The sequence below is a fragment of the Zeugodacus cucurbitae genome, chromosome 5, assembly GCF_028554725.1.
Source record: "Zeugodacus cucurbitae isolate PBARC_wt_2022May chromosome 5, idZeuCucr1.2, whole genome shotgun sequence".
Classification (NCBI taxonomy): domain Eukaryota; kingdom Metazoa; phylum Arthropoda; class Insecta; order Diptera; family Tephritidae; genus Zeugodacus; species Zeugodacus cucurbitae.
The window spans coordinates 36,808,065-36,826,362 of record NC_071670.1 but is presented as its reverse complement, the minus strand read 5'-3'; the positions used below and the strand labels follow the sequence as shown (position 1 = coordinate 36,826,362).

The 18,298-nt window shown below is 33.8% G+C and overlaps 2 protein-coding genes and 1 non-coding gene across 3 annotated transcripts in view; all 3 read left to right on the top strand.

Moving 5' to 3' along the window:
- Positions 1-18,298, top strand: part of LOC105218300 (neurobeachin) — a 297,208-nt gene that overhangs the window by 239,197 nt on the left and 39,713 nt on the right. The gene's annotated exons all lie outside the window — the stretch shown is intronic.
- The window catches only part of LOC105218276 (probable serine/threonine-protein kinase dyrk2), a 36,214-nt gene continuing 27,390 nt past the window's right edge, over positions 9,475-18,298 (top strand). The window contains exon 1 of the mRNA XM_011193756.3: positions 9,475-13,594. The gene's annotated coding sequence lies outside the window, so the exon portion shown is untranslated. The remainder of the gene's footprint in view (positions 13,595-18,298) is intronic.
- Positions 9,685-9,898, top strand: LOC128922401 (small nucleolar RNA U3). Its single transcript, XR_008471636.1, has one exon. It is a non-coding gene; the product is annotated as a small nucleolar RNA U3 (small nucleolar RNA).

Below are 18,298 nucleotides of genomic sequence, written 5' to 3'. Positions count from 1 at the left end.
AGAGATGTAAAGTTGGGTCAGCATTATAAAACTAACTGGTATCAAATATACTGAAATCATGTCCTTATCTCATTGAATTCCTCATATATCGAAAATAATTATATTCCTTCTTTATAGAGACTGACACTTTGACAATGAATATATTTTGAGATGTAACCAAAATTATAAAGTAATCTGAAATCGGTTCATACTTTCCTCTAGTCGTAGTCATATACAGTAAGTCAGACATTTTGCAATATTGTTTATATATATATAATGAGATACTTTATATATATGAGATACTTTGAAGAAATTACCGGAGAACATATCGATTACGATATTATGAAACGGTCCATATCATAGATCCTTCTTGTTTGTCACTATAACCTTGGGCCGGTCTGAGCCGAGAACACAAAAATTCGCCAGTTGCCTCTGTCCTTTACGAAGTCTCGCCAGTTGTAGCTCCCAAGGCCAGACATGCTTATATGCATTTGGTCCTTTCATTGGATGTGTTGACGGCCTTACTTCCGCTGACTACCCATCGGACTCGAATGGAAAGACCTTTTCACTGGAGTATATTCCATACGTATGACATGGCCTAACCAACGCATTCGTTGGATTTTTATGCGCTGAACTATATCCATATCGTCGTAGATCTCACACAGTTCATGGTTCCGTCCTCTTCGATTTTCCTCGCTTACGTGGACGACTCCAAAGATCTTGCGGAGAACAGTTCTTTCATCGAATTCTCCAAGTACCTTCTCGTCTCGGGTTGTCATCGTCCATGTGTCTGCGCTTGATCTCCAGGTGGCATGCATGGTGGTTTCGTGATAAACGAAGTCCTTTACTTTTTCAAATGTATAGCTGCCAAAAGAGACGTAGTTCCAAAGACGTGAGAAATGTTTGTATGTGACCTCAACCCCAGAACCCCTATACCGAATATAATGATTTTTGTCTTAGTTTAGTCTAGATATTTTTCCAGCTATCATTGTAATAAGTTAATTAATTTCAGTTGGGTTCTTTCACTTTTTTCGACTTTAGTAGAGATACCACAAGCAATATTCGGTATTTTATTGTATTTTCTTTGAGGTAATCGGATCAATCGCTTCCTTTTCTAAGAAAGGAGATTGATTATTAATGCCACAATTTTGTAATAAAATCGAGCAGACTATACCTATCATATAATTCAGTTAGCTACCTGAGGAATCGCATTAGTTAGCTGTAGAGATCAGCATATACATATTTAGTGAAGCTACTCGCTGAAAAAATCAAACGATTATCACCTTAATTTGAGAACGAATGCTGCTGGCAACTTTTGTTCGCCACTTTAATTTACAAAAAATCCGCAAATGCTCTCTCAGCGCCCAGCAGCAATTGATCCCTTTCGGCATTATCCTTAAGCTGATTTGCGCGCTGGCAAGTACTGGTACTGATACCTTAGAGTATGAAAGTGACTGCACTAAACGCAAATCTAAATACCGTTACATGCGAGTATGTGGCAACTAAGGCATCCCATGTGTATACAAAAAGTTAAACGACTCCAAAGTGATAGTAAATGGCTGCCTTTACGCTGGCTAACCTGTCTGTAAAGAAAAAGGAACGATTTCACAAAAATAAAAAAACAACATTTCGAAGAACTGAAACTGTGGCATTTGAGCTGGAGCTGGAGTTTGACTCTGCAGGCGCAAATCGTTTGCATTTCATGCAGCTTAAAAGATTTCACTTGATTTCATTGAGCAATGCCATAAAGACGCGCAAAGTGTTAAAGAGCGAGTACAGAAAAGTGGAGAAAACCTGAAAAATGAAAATAAAGAAATATAAAAACTTTCGAGTGCTTCGTTGTTGTTGTTGCGGTGAAGCCGAAAAATGCCAAAAGTTACCCGAAGTTATGCGCACACAGACTTTTATTGAACCAATAATTTACTCACGTGCGCAAGTATACAGTACATTGTGTTGTTGTTGTTGTTTTATTGTAAAGTTTCTTCAGCTATTTTTGCTAATGTTATTGCTTTTATTGTGTGCTTGCGGTTTGGTAAGCATGTGTTGGTATTACACTGCTTTGTTGGCTCACGCCTTCAATGAAGCACTTCTTGTGTGTTTATGTGTGTGTGTGTGCGTGTACAAGTGCATTGGTGCGTGCCTGCCAAAGATAACATTTGCGGTTATTTACTGCCATTTTTAGGCACTCACACATATATTTTTATATATTTAAAGGGTATTTATAGGCAATATTTATACAATTTCTACCTTTATGAGCAGTTCATTATTAGCTCTCTTTATTATAGTATATGTCGAAAAATATATATAGTATATCTCCTTAAACACATCCTTTAGTATGCTATAACGGTAGGATATCTTTTTTAATCTGTTCCTCAATTTCTTTTCATTACAGGTGAGTGACTTGTTTCCTTTAACTCTATTGCCTTTGAATCGAAGTCGGTAAGCAAATGGCGTCTTTGAATGGAGGTCCATCAACTTGTTATTTGGTCGCTCATATAAGTATGTGTGCGACTGAGAAGGTTAACGTACCCTGTTGGAAAAAGATATAAGATTATAAACGTTATTAGCTATAATGAATTAAGTAGAATTCCCTTTCGAAGAAAAACAACTTTATAACAAAGTTTCTGGAGAATTTGAATTTAAAAGGTCAATATTTATAAACTAAAAATTTAAGATGTTCATGAGTTTCGTCTCATTTTTGAACCAAACAAACCAATAAAGCTATATAAGCCAAACTTTCTGCAGTCGTTTCTTTTAGCCATTTCCTTATACAGTCCAAAAATGAAAGAAATCGGATAATAACCACGCCCACTTCCCATACAAAGGTTAGGTTGAAAATTACTAAAAGTGGGTTAACTCCCTAACGAAAAACGTCAGAAACACCAAATTTTACATAAGAAAAGGCAGAAGAAAGCTGCACTGAGATTTTTTTACAAAATGGAAAATGGGCGTGGCGTCGCCCACTTATGGGTCAAAAACCATATCTCAAGAACTATTCGACCGATTTCAATGAAATTCAATACATAACACTTTCTTGACACCCTGATGACACGGGTGGAATATGGGCGAAATCGGTTCACAACTACGTCTACTTCCCATATAACCCAATTTTGAATTCCATCTGATTCGTTCACTTTATAATGTATTCATAAGGAACCAATGAAGCTAGCGGAATAAAACTTTACACAAATACTGTATTTGAGCTGTGACATCACTTGTGGAAAAATTGTCAAAATCGAACCATGACTTTTCAAGGCCCCTGATATCAAACATGAAGAACTCAGTGCCTAAGGTTAATTTTTCACCGAAAATATAGGTGAATCCCTCAGATATTTTAATGTAATTCATTCCCTCTGAATTTTATTCTTATAACAGTTTCTCTCTGTACCTGAAATGGTAAAAATTGGGTCATAACTTCCCCCAGATCCCATATACCTAATTATAAGTAATATTAAATTAAGTGAGCGTATAGTCTTCGATACGTTGTATCTTGGTGGTGAAAACGAGTGAAATCGGTTTAGGAATTACCTCAGTCCCCATATACTATTTATGATGATTTTCGTTATTCTATTGAACTTTATGCCGAATATATGGGTCGAATTGTGTTGTCTTTATAAAATTACATCAATAAATTGCGAGAGTATAAAATGTTCGGTTACACCCGAACTTAGCCCTTCCTTACTTGTTTTTATATAAAACGGTATAAAAAATTCTTTAATCTATGGAGCTCTATTTCTTTTGCATGGCCACCACGGTCAAGCTTGCAGACGCTGAATACAATTTTCGTAAGATGGTTTTCAATAAATCGATTGTGACATTCGCCGTGTGGCTTGTGGCGCCGTCTTGTTGGAACCACATATTGTACAAGTACATATCATTCAATTTGGGCCCAGAATATTGGTTTATCATTGAGCGTTGGACGTTTCGATTCCTTGTTGGATCGTATATCTTTCAATGATGAAATGCCAAACCTTACTGACCCTATCGGTCTACTTTTGTAGCGTCTCTTTTGAAAACCCATTTTTAAGTGCATATCTAAAATTCAAAACTTTGGGTAGTATTTCGGCAGCTGATTTGTTTCGATGTGACTTTACTTTCATTATACACCCGGAGGCAAATTTCCAATCGAAGGAACACTTCACAGAGGATTCGATCATATCTCGCTTGATTTAGTAAAATTATTTATTAACTTGATTTCGTTAATTAAATATCTGCTTAAAATGTTCTCGGGAGTGTTTCAGGCCCTTTCTCATCACTCATCTAATTGGCTTCTATTTGTTCAATATCCAATACCAATATGGTCGACTTTACCGATAAACATTCTTAAAGCAAGTGTTAGATTATTTTAAGGTTATTCAACAATAAGTACAAATGTGTGATAGATTCCTTCAAGGATATTTATGATATTTTAGATATAAACTGATTTCTATAGTCTTCAGAAAACATGACACACTCACTTTCTAAAAAATATTCGGTCTCTTAAAGACATAAGCTTTTAAATAGAAATCAAACCTTTATTAGACGAAGTGAACCTTGAAAAAATGTGTGGTCCTGCCGAATATGATGGATTTTAAAGATTAATCGCCCCCGATCTTCTCTACAAGTGATGGTTCCCTCTAAGCCAATCTTAATACTGAAATATTTGTCCTTCACATTTCCTAAAGGTAGTATTAAAAAAACGTCTACAAAAATAAATTTTCGATGAAAATGAGATTCGTTTGAGGAAATTTGATATGTTGTCAAAGCTTTTTCACACCATCCATCTCTAGCTATTAACTATTTAATCCTAAATTAACTAGTTCAACTTTAGAGTAATGTATGATGGCATTTCCTACAGGGTATCACATTTTGCACTTCATAATCACTTGTAACTGTCATTGTCCCCTCCCTGACTGTCTTACCCTCATCATTAAACAGTCAACTATATAGTTCGTGCTACTGCATTTACTAATACTGTTCAACTAACTACAATTCACACATACAAACATACAGATTATCAACCCCTAATGGTCGCACGTTATCCAAAACGGAACTGCTATACAATTCACTTGCTGCCTTTCTAATTAAAATTTATTGGATTATATAATTGTAATTAAAGCAAATGGTTGTTGTTGTTCTTACTACTGTATTGTTGTTGCTGCGCTCCCTTTCAAGTAATTGAGTGCAAAAGGTGTGCGCAATATCGTCGCACTCTGCGCTAATGACGTGTAAATGTCCAACAACAGCAAGAACAACAATAATAACGATAAAAACGAAAACATGTAACGGTAAACAGTTATCCTTGTTGGCCTGTTTCGGTTAGATACTTTGTTTTTCAGCCTCTTTGGTTTTGGGGGTGCTGCGGCGACCGACTGTGAATAATTGGAAAGTGTGTTATATTTTGAAGAAATCGCATTTAGAATTCTAAGTAGGGTTTAATGGATGCGCCAGCTGTCAGCTCTGTTTGTGCAAGTGTCTGTAAAGTTTTGTTCCCGATTTGAATAACTGCCTGCCGATTAGACAGGTGTGATGGGCCGTCAGAAAAGTTGCCACGATTTCTAAGTTGTATTTAATTGAAATTGCTGTCATAAACAGAGAAAATGAAATTCAGCTTTAAATAAAATTTTCATTTAGGTTTTGTGTGTATTTGAATATTTAAAATCATAAATTCTTCACTAATGTGTTTTTATAACTTTTGTTATGAGTTTTTGTTGGTGTGAGTTAATTTCTAAGGAATTTTGAGTTTACGTTGCGCATTGGAAATATATTTCTATTTTAAAATATTATTATTAAGGTTATTTAATTAAATGAGCATATTTTTAAGTGCTTTAAAAGCTTTTAGTCATCTGGGTCCCAACAAGAAATCTCAATTAGAAAACGTGGAACATGATTCTTTCTATAACATTTAAACAAATTTTCTGTCAGTTTTATGACCCATTCCACCTGAGAACCACCTTGATATCCAGAAAACACCATTTAAAAAAAGATTAATATTTTTATATTTGGAACATAGTGGCAACCCTACAGTCAAATATTTTAAAACTTTTTTTTAAGGAGCACCCCATCTACTTTACTTAAATTGTTTTCAATTCTTGGCTTAATACCGATTTCGAAATTATATAACGGTGGCAACACTGTTAAAATTTATATTTTAATTAAAAAATATGAGTAAATCTAGCATGTATTCCCATATTATTATGTAAAATTATAACTTATTACTATTTTTGCAAGACATGTGTAGTCAGGTGGCAACTCTGTACAGAAAAAATTACCAAAAAAATTTTAGTCGAATATTCTATTTTTTACTTTCTATTTCTAGTAAAATATATTGAATTTTATGTATTTTAAATTTTTAACTCATAACAAGTGGCAACCCTATGAATTTTTTCGTCGTTGTTAGTCTTGCATTGAGCCTTTAACATACGAATGACATACTAAGGGGTTCTCTTTGACTTATTTTTTTTGTTGTATATGTTCAAATAGTCGCCATTGTATTAATTATTCAATCTGGTCTAACCCTAGAACCAGCGCTTAGTATGTAGCCATTTGCTGGCGTGATAGTCAAGCGTAAAATTCAATTACCAGCAATCGCCTACGTTAGTAAGTGCTTAAATATTCACATGTCTATGTACGAATGCATGTGTGCATACTCGTTTGCCTACCGAACGGTATCGAGAGTCAAATTAATTAATTCAATAACATCCTTGTGGCCTTAGTTTGGGCCTGCAACAAATTACACAGATTAACAGAATGTGTGTGCGCTCATTTAATCCAGCTATTACTTGCCACTGCAACTGTAATTAATTTTTGCTTAGCGCTATATGTATATGTATAAGAGAGTTGTCGGGTTGTTATTATAACTGAGTAAATGAATATGTGTGACTCTGTTTAAATGATTTTGGAGAAAAGTACATAAAGTATAAATAATTTGTGTACTCTTTCTTCCACTGAAGTATTAAACCCTTTGAAAAGATTTCGATTTCGCTAGAAAAATTTGATCTTCCTTAATTTTTCAAGTATCTTAAGGATCACTTTTCAATCAATCTACAAATTATAGTTTGAAATATTCATCCTTTTCCAAAAACCTCGATTTCATAGTCGTGGGCTTCCCTAAAATTGCATTCAGAGTGATTTCTAGTCATTGACGGATTGAATCTTCCAATAGATTCTATGTGAAATTCAATGCCCTCTTGCTATCTTGTGATATACCGAACAATCTTTCTTACAAATTAATTCGAAGATTTTTTTCTTACACCCCCCTTTAATGATTCCAAGTTTCTATACTCATTCCATGGAGAGGGAATCAGTGAATCGTGAACATGAAACCTTTGTTAAAGTGATAAAGTTTTACTGCGAAAGACCCCATCGAATCTATAGGCTTTCGGTACCAAGAAATTCGGGCTGAGCACTAAATATTTCCCTGATTTATCGAAGCATTCGAACAGAAAGATCGCAGGGAATAGCCGTGGGATAAATCCATTTACTCAGATGTATTGGTATCGTTTTTAGGCCAAGGTCCTCTTCTATGGACTGTCTTTGATATTTTTTCTTCACATGAGCTGAAACTGTCATCGGTTTCGGGTAGAGCATTATTGAAAATTATGAAACCGTTCAACTAGTTGACTCAATTTTCTAATGAAGAAACCCATGGAAGTCCTCTCCTCACAGGCTACTCTTCTGGATCACAAATGCGGTCCATATACAATGATTTACGATTGAACTTCATATCTATTGAATATTCTTTTCTAGTGCAAAAGAAGGATGATACCGCTTCCAATGAGTTCTCTATTTTTGTGAGATCTTCAATTAGATCGAATATGTCTTAGGATACAATGAGGTTAGAGGTTGTTTTCTATTATCTAATACTGATCGAAACCGAGATATCGTCATCCCAAAAGCTCGTTGTTTTATGATCTGACGTCTAGTCTACCGGCTCCAAAATATGCCCGACTTTTGCAGCTAACGATGATTTCGAAAATGTCTCAAATAATAAATAGAATGAATAGTTCTAGGCGAAAGCATGGCATGTGAGGTTATGTTATGGCAACATTTTCATCCTACTAAATCTACCATAGTAAATAGCGACAAGAGCACAGTTTGATTATTACTACTTATTTGACGAGTGCATCTCTGTTCGCAAAAGCGAATGAAACATCATCAACATTGTGTGTAAAGTTTTTCAATTAAATAACATTTGCAGGTAAGCAGAGCAACAACACAACGCAACTTTGCTTGTTTGTAAACATTTGCTTTGTCAGCTGAAACTATGCCACATTTTCTACACCAGTTTGCCATGTAATGCCAGGCGAGCGAAGTTGCGCGCACAAATTGCGCTTGGAACTATTTAAAAAATCCTACTTTTTAAACTTCCACACTACTTTTGGCGCTCCCCTCTCTAGTGTGTTTGTGCTGCTGCACGCAATTGGAGCATAAAAATAATTGCTCGCTGCACTTTATTTGATACTTGCCTGCCGACTGCCTGCCAAATAGACAGTTGGATTGAAGAGCCAAACCGAAAGGCAGACAGATAACCAACGGCGCGGCGGCACGATTCCTCGGAGTAACTCGGTTGTAGGTGCAGGCAGCTCACCCGCTGACTCACTCACCCACTCGCTCCCCACTTTCTCGCTTGAGTGTCGGATCGTAGTAGCAATTAAAAGTTTGTTGTAAATAAACTTTTCGTATTCCGTATTGAGCGAGTGCAAGTGACACGAGCGCGCACTCAATTGCAAAACTACTTCAACTCACATGTGCCGTTACATTTTGACTATACAAATACATACATACATGTGAGTTTATGGCAGTTATATTTCTGCATGTGAAGTTGAAACTCTCTCTATATGTCGTGGTATGGTAATTAGCAGTTTGATTGAAAGGCAATGAATGTCAAGGTTGTGCGACACTTCATTGCTCTTGAGAAAGAAGTTTGAGTGAATATACGAGTATTTGTGTATTCATATAAATATGCGTATTACTACTTGTAAGTTGTCGAGGAATTGTAGAAATAGTTAAAGTGGATTTTCCTTGTCGAACTTTGAATGCTTTAGTGACAAAAGCTATAAGAAAAGTGTGCTGAATGAGATGCAAATACAATCTAAACTTATTATACTTCTCTTCTACTCATCAAAAACGCTTTTAGACCGACAAAAAACTAAATTTAGACGACTTTTTGAGGTTACGGATCTTTTATGGTTCTTATTCTAAATCGAAGTCTATAAAATCACTCTTGAGAATCTAGGCTGTCATTGTGATCTATGGTGACATCTTAGAGTGCTTAGTGCTGCAGGGTTCTTTGGAACATTCTCTCTCTTGCTTGTTCACACTCTCTGCTTTCTTTCTCACTCTTCTTGTTCCTCTCACATTATTGTAGTTATACTTCTTATATGACTTCGGAAAAGGTTGCGATAATTGTTTAACGCTTCAGTGGAGAGGAAATAGCGTTGAACAATTAACGCGAGAGAGAGAGAGAGAGAGAGAGAGAGAGAGAGCGAATGAGTGTAAAGCAGAGAACTTAAAGCACTTGCCATGCTTATGCTATTTGAGCAATTCTTGTTTTTGTGGAACAATGTTTAAATTTTTGGTTGGTGACATATTCACATGTGTACGCATATGTATGCTTGTGCATTATTTGTTTTTCTTTCGTTTCTGTTTCATTTCTGCATTTCAATTCTCAACTATTTTGTGTGGCTTTTGGTTGAAATACTCTGCGTTGGCCGTTGAAAAGTTAAGACTATACTTCACAGGATCATTTCTGTAGTCAGTCTTCATTTACTTTCTTTGCAAATCGAAAGTATTAGCACCCGTGATGAGCAGATATATCGTTTTATCTGACAGCGTGAGGTTTATGAACTTCATTTCTAATTTTGTCTTGTGGCATATTAGAAATGATGTTTATTCGATGATCTCTCGGTTACAACGGATAAAACGACTTCTGAGTGGTGATTTTAATGAATAAATTCCAAGGTTTTATACAAATAATTATAAATAATAATGCAGTCAATAAGTACAGTAGGGCAATTCACAATCTGGTGAAAATGGTCTTGCATATTTGCAATTGCAAATTCGCTAAAAACTGGTGCTTGAATTTCTCATTGCAGAAGAATATCACTAAGAAGTATAACTTCAAAGTATGGATATTATTCCTGTACCTAAGGCTTGTTCCTATGGGAGACCCAGTATTTCATAATTGACTTCGAAATATTTTCTCGTTTGGAAAATGAAAAGAGATGCTATTGGAATTGTGAACTTTAGGTTAGCTTCGGTTTTAGGGTCAATGCGAAGTTGATTTAGGTCAAAATATACATTATATCTGTAATAAGATGAAACTACTTAGTTTGTAGACATGAAGGTTGGATTTTACGGAACAATTTTTGAGTTGTCAAAGATCTGATCTGAGTTTGTAGAGCTGAAATTCCCAATCAAAGGGAGAACAGTAAGCTTTAGCATCCATTTCGTACCTCGAACTTGATCAGAAGAAACTTTTATAACTGTATCATCTAGAACATCCCACTCCAACGAGACTTCTACTAAAATTTACTTCATAAGTAGTCGCAGTTATTCAACGATTTTCTATTTAAATGCCTTTGAGAACTTCTTAAACAGCCTAAGTTTCTCTTTGATATTGTCTTTCTTACTCAAACACCCTTTATACATACTTACAATAGGTCCAAACGTATTAATACATCTCATAATCTCAACTAAAAGCCTGCAAATGCTCCCTGCGTTTCATAAATCTATATACATCTCTAAACACATAAATTAATTAACTAATTATTTGCAGCCAAATTCATTATGCGCGCCTTTCAAACCATATAATATGCCTTTATCGCATAAATTTGTAGGTTATGATCCTATGTACAATAAGATAATATAAACAGGTAGAATTTGACACAAAGGATAATTATGACACTGCTGCTAATTAATAACGGTGTGCCTGATTGTTTTACTTTGAAAATCTCATTAACTGATTTTATCATTCGTGGCTCGATTGTTTTGACCATATTGTCTTTGCCACCAAAAGCTAACAAATTGCAACAAATTACAACAAATTCATAAGCAATGCCATCAGACAATGACCGAGATGGGCATGGAAGTAGTGCTATTAGCGCGCTATTAGCATTTGTTAGTGGGGTATGTGTGTTCTGCAAGAAATCGCATGCCGAATACCCAGTGGGCACTTCAATTTATCTTTTGGTCGAAGCTTATTATGTGCATTTAGTAATATCTGAGTACAATTGAAAGAAATAAAGTTTAAAATAGTGAAACAGTAAGCTTTAAAAGCGATAGAGTCCAAATCTGACCATGTCAGGGTTGCGACCTGGTAAACAAATGTTTACTGAAATTCAAAAAAATGTTGAGTTAAACCCAACCAATGCGAACCTGGTTTGAAAAACATCTACAAGCGGTTGTATCACCTGTTTGATTTTATGCTAATTACTTATATTTGTATTATAGGGATCGTAGCTCTAGATGTAGATATCTCCTAAAGCTAAAAAATAATCCTCTCAAAATTTCTTACTGGGTTTCTTAAAGACTAGTAGTTATGTATGTATTGTGCACATAAGCCTCTTGCGGTTTCTTCATACACTAGTTACTACTTGTGGCTTCTTTGCATAAACATACCAACAGTCGTATAATATACTCTACCCACTGGCCACAACTTTTGTTTGTCACTAATATGTACTCAGCTAATAGGTATTGCTAAAGTTCAACTATGTAACTGATATCCACGCTTCGACGGTTGCGGCTATTAAGCGCAAATTAATTAGGTGAGCCAATAAAAAGACAAATTTATCTAGGATCAAATGAACTGATTATATTAGCAAGTCTGTTTATGCTTGAATAATATGGTGAGAAAAGAAGTAAATAAAAACTGAATGGAACATTCAATTATTTTATTGTCCTTAAAGGGTCTCACTGTTGTAACAACAACATAACAATTCTTACATCCAATATGCCTTCGGCGAACTTTTTTCTTTAATTAGAATTTTCGCAGAATATCTCATTCACAGATAGTCGTGTCTTCGAACCCCGAACGGAGATTTAAATGACTTAAATCCGTTCAAGTACTGACCATTTTGTATTAATTTTTGTGTGTTTTCAGACTTGTCCTGAAGAGAGCAACTAATATCTAAGTTGTCATTGAAAACCCTAACATGTTCCGGTCACTATTTATACCAAACCAGCCTTTAAGAAGTATTGTATTGAAATGGATCTCGACATTTTTTTGTTTGCTTCAAGTTCATTCATGCGCCTTTTAAGCAAGTTTCGTTGGTCGGGGAATGTCATGGTTTCTTAATTTCGTAGAAACATTAAATATTTATATTTAGGCCTTTTACTTATTCGCCAGATATACCAGGTAGATTAATGCAATTAAATGTCCTTGTTATGTACTCTGCTTGGATAACAGCATTTTTATGTATAATCCATCTAAAGAATGTAGGATAAGCCTTCTGAGGAGAGATTACTTTCACTAAAGAGGTTTCCTAAGACGTCAAGATATGACTTGTATTGAGGTTCGACGCGATCTCGAAAATTTCTGTTTTGTATCCTATTGGATTTTTGCGTATTCTAATCATATTTCATAAGTTCATAAACCAGTGTTTATTAAAAGAAAATCTTAATAGAAGTCTTTTCAAGAACACATATGTATATATATCTTCCATATATGTCTGACATCTACCTTATATCCTCTAAAAATATATGTTACTAAAAGTGCAAAGCTTTTATTTTGTGATAAGAAAGCTTTTAAATAAACCGGCAGAGGGCGTCTAAAAGAGAGAATAATGATAAAAGGATAATAAATTCCTCTAGGCAAACTCTTATACGCTTGATATCGAGAGAGAGAGAGAGACTGAGAAGCGTTGACAACGATTGCAAGAGTTTATTAAAGAGAGTTCAAACCGCCACGCAAGGGGTTGTGGGTAAATATGTAAAAAGATAAGGGTGAACCAAGTGGTAAAATATTATGAATTAAGCATTAAATGTCTGTTTAGTTTTCATATACGATAACCAACAGCATATGAGAGTGTAGAATTCTCATTTAGCGTATGTACACTCTCTTATTTTGTTGTCTCCTGCATTTCTCTTTCATACAATCTTAATATCTCTTATTGTCCAACAAAGTCATTCTCTCGCCGCCAGCCATTTTCACCACGGTTGCATTGAGCAAAATTTTATGTTGCCAATAGTAACATTCTACTTGCCGGATGCTGCCACTCACTTTCATGCACACCTTACACGCTCAGAGCAAAATTATGCTACCGGATGATGCTAGAAGTGTCGGAGAGTACCTCGTGTATACCCTTCCGCACTAACAACGCGCCTCGCACGAAGCATTCGCGTTGCGCTTGGCATACTTCGTCAATTGTTCGCCGAGCGCTGGTGCTGGAGAGCACCAACAAGCATCATCCGTGCCTGTGGCAGACGAATTGGTGAAATTGCCGACTGGCAATGACAACGTCTTCTATTTAACATCAAGGGATAAATCCCGAAATTGCTCAGTCTGTTTTTGTATACGGGCGTTAAATGGTCGTCGTTGAGAGCGGCGGAAGTGCGTCGGCTGGTTTCTTTCTACTTTATTTTTGTTGGCAATTTACAAGTGAATTTGTTTTGCAAGCAAATCCAAAGTGCTACGGTCGGTAATTTAGCAATAAATTTCGCAAAAACAAAAAAATAAAAATGAGTTTTTGTGTGTGAGAAAAGAAAGTGTCTGTATGTATTTATTGCAGAAGTGGTGTGTAGACAAACCTTTGCAAAGAAAACACATTTGCAGAAAGAAAGTTTAAATTAAAAGTGCACACTCCCTCCCTGCTGTTTAGGCACTACAAAGCCAGAAAAGGTTGCTAATAAAATAAATAAATGTGCGCAAGTCGATAAAGACAACATACTTTACCAAAGCTTGTGCCCCACCCGCTCTCCTCTTCATTAGCTATGCTACTAAGTAGCTAGCAACTAGCTGACTTTGCTCAAGCAACTGCCTGTGGCTGCTGACTTACGTTACGCTGCCTGGGTTAGGTCGTTCCGCTATAAAGATAAAAATCTCATATCCTTTGAAGTTTTATTGCGCGGCGCGGCAAAGTGAAAATGAAATAAACGCTAGCACAGCAACAATACAAATAGCCCAACAACTTGATTAGACGCAAGAAAATGCGCCTGCCAAAAAATACAAAAATAACAAATGCCAAGAAAGCGAAGCAAATAAATGAGTTAAAGAATATTTAAAGGAAATTGAAAGTGAGCATTAAGAGACCAAAGCGAAATGAAATGAAATCGCAATGGAAGTGATTGCGAAAGCAAAGCTTCTACTGTGTGTGTGAGTGTTTGTGAAGACCTGGTTTATTAAAGCGCCAACAACTAAGTGTGAAAGAACGCGTATTTGAGTGTGTGGACTTGGTGAAACTAAAGAAATTGCAAGTGACAACAACAGTGCTTTTGGGAAATCACAGGCGCAGATGTTGTTATCTTAAGTGCACTAAAACACAACTGAGAGGAATTATAATAAAAATAAAATGAAAGTAAAGCCAAGCAAAAGGTAAACAGAAAGGGTGCAGAAACAAATGTTGGATAAACTGTGAACATGTAGTGCGAAAAAAAAAAAACAAAAATAAAGTAAACATAAAATCTGGATTACGAAGACAGTGTTGGAAAATGAGAAAAAATCCGATATTTAAAAGTAGTAAATACAGTATCAAGTTCTGCTCAAATAAAAATTATTTTAATTGAAAATTAAATAATAATAACCAATAAATATTAATTTACTTTTTACTGTTTAATAATAAATATAAAAACATATAAAAATAAATATTATAAATAAATACAAAAATGCATAATTTCTAAAGAGAAAATCTATAAAATACATTATGAAAATTTTAGTTAAATTAGTAAAATATCTGTAAAGATAATAAAGATATAAATAAACTTTAACAACTAAAAATATTATATAACTTAAGCTTAAGCTACTTCTTCATATTTTATTTTATTTAAAGTTTTTTTTTTGTTTTAACAATTTATTTTACAAGATCTATACTTATATGCAAAAAATAGAGCGAAAAATTTATCCAAATAATGCATCGAAGCCAAACAACTTTTAAATATTTTTGTTTGTTTTAAAAATTTATAAGTATTTAATTTATTTAAAAGCTTTTGTGATTAAGTATTTAAATAATATAACTTTGAAGAGATTTGCGCATAAAAGCGTACAATAGCTGTCAATTATAATAAAAAAGGTATTTAAATTTACAAAAGTCAAAAATGAATACCAAAAATATTTTTTCGTAATGTGTCAAGGCTTCGTTTTGATTTTTCATATGCAGTTGCTAATACATTTTGCTATAATAAAAAAACTAAAGTAATAATACAAAAATTTACTAAAATATAATAATAACTAAATTAACTACAAAAATAGTTATTCAATTAAGCTTTCTGATTTTGTGCAAAAGTCATTAAGAAAAGAAATAGGAAAATTATTGATTATAAATTGAACATTTTAAGGAAATATTCGTTATGAAATCAATAATAAGATATATTTTTATAAAATAATAAATAATGTAATCCAAAATAATATATATTACATATAATTGGAAAATAAAAAAATGCTTTTTAAAAATTTACAAAAATAAAACATAAAAAAATAAAAAATAATATCAATAAATAACTCTCAAAAAATCCGAAATAATAAATTGTGCATTCAAGATTTCCAACCCTATTCCCACACTCAAACTCAGCCTTTCAAAACGGACGCTATTTACCTAATCGATATTTATATGTGTCACATTGTGCGGTATTTACAAACAAAATATTCATAATCAAATATAAATATAATTTCAATTTCAAAATATCTTTGTATTTTATATAAGAATATCCTTATGAGCTTCAAATATGTGCGTGGGTTTGTGCGTAAAAGCAGATAATACTGCATTTTTCAGTGAACGTGTATAGAACATGAAAAATGATATGCTAAACATTTGAAAATTTGTGAAAATTTGCCAATTTTGATTTATTTCTACAATATTTATAAATTTAATTTCAAATAATTTTTTCATTTATGAAATGTGTTCTTTTTCTGGCATTTATTTTTATATTAACTATATATATTTAAACATCAAATATACAACCTTTTTTGACTATTTTAATATTTTTCAACAGAAGTATTATAAATAAATTCTACAAAGCTAAAAATGCGAAAAAAATTAACTTAAACTAATTTTTATGAAATTTGTTGCAATTTATCACTTGTATATCTGGGATGAAAGAATAACTTTAATATGGAGAAGCATTGCAAATTATGTACCCTTAAACTGTAGTAAATTAAATTCGATTAGAAACATTTTCTCTGACACCCTCAACATATTTTCACTTTTACCAAATTCTTATAAATTAATATATTTTTGAGCAAGCTAAGCTAATCGCATTTGGTCTACTGTTTGTAGATATCCGTATTGTATATTTATTATAGAACTAAACATTTTTCAAACATAATGAAATGATTGTTGTTGACAACTTCGAACTTTACAAAGGCAAATCTTAATTTTAGATAAATGTAGACCACAAATTTAAAAATTTTAAAGTTCACTCCAGTTTCGGAGTTTCAACATTTTGTGCGGAATATTGTTCGAGAGAACATGTTTTGCTGCGTTGCTTCTATAGATTTTCAACTATTAACTTAAATACTTTTGAATTTTGAATATTTTTTTCTAGTTTCGATTATAAAAATGCTAGTTTATCGCCTATTTCATAATTTTTGTAAAAAATCGCCAAAAATATACATGTTTTCATAATAATCATGAAAGTCTTATATCAAGAAAGTATTCCTTTAGATTGTGAAAATTAACTGCTATTATAGAGCTGAAAAAATTTAACATAAACAAGTAAGGAAGGGCTAAGTTCGGGTGGAACCGAACATTTTATACTCTCGCAATTTATTTATTTAACAATATTTATATTATATAATATACAATTTGACCCACATATACGTCATATATATTGTATAAAGTCCATTGAAAGTTGGAAACCATAATATTAGGTTAGAAGCACCGAGGTCCTCGTGTTCGATATATGGGGCCTTAAAAACCTATGGTCCGATTTCGGCGATTTTTAGAATGGGGCTACCACACTATTAACATAGTATTTGTGTAAAGTTCTGCACCGATATCTTCACTAATGCTTACTTTATATATTGTAAAGTAAACAATTCAGATCGTCTTCAAAGTTCTGGTATATAGGAAGTAGGCGTGGTTGTGAAGCGATTTTGCCTATTTTCACAACATATCATTGGGATGTAAGGCAACTATTACAAACCAAGTTTCATTGAAATCGGTCGAGTAGTTCTTGAGATATGGTTTTTGACCCATAAGTGGGCGACGCCACGCCCATTTTCCACTTTGCAAAAAAATCTGAGTGCAGCTTTCATCTGCCATTTCTTATGTGAAATTTAGTGTTTGTGACGTTTTTCGTTAGTGAGTTAACCCACTTTTAGTAATTTTCAACCTAGCCTTTGTATGGGAAGTGGGCGTGGTTATTATCCGATTTCTTTCATTTTTTGACTGTATTAAGAAGTGCCTAAAAAACACGACTGCAGAAAGTTTGGTTTATATAGCTCTATTGGTTTCCGAGATATGTACAAAAAACCTATTTGGGGGCGAGGCCACGCCCACCTCCCAAAAAAAATTACATCCAAATATGCCCCTTCATAGTGCCATCCTTCATACCAAATTTTATTTCCATAGCTTTATTTATAGCTTAGTTCTGGCATTTTATGTGTTTTCGGTTTTCGCCATTTTGTGAGCGTGGCAGTGGTCCGATTTTGCTCATTTTCGAAAGCAACCTTCCTGTGGTGCCAAGAAATAAGTGTGCCAAGTTTCATCAAGATATCTTAATTTTTGCTCAAGTTACAGCTTGCACAGACGGACGGACGGACAGACAGAATTTGAACTCCACTCTTCACTCTGATCACTTTGGTATATAACCATATATCTAACTCGTTTAGTTTTGGGTGTTACAAACAACCGTTATGTGAACAAAACTATAATACTCTCTTTAGCTTAAAAAGTACATTTTTTATAATTTCTTATTATATATTAATCCTTGTTGTGAGGTTGCTAAATTATAAAGTAGCGCTATAAAAGCTACGTTAAAAGTTTCTTTAAATAAAAATATAAAAATTAAATTAAAAAAATCAGACATATGTACATATAGAGTACATATTTTGATCAATATTAATTTTGAAAGCTCCGATGAAAAAAATTTATGACATTTAGTAATCTAAACTACCATAAAATAATCTTTAAAACTCCTTCTTTGTTCCATTATACAAATCAACTAATTTTGGAACTCAAAAGAA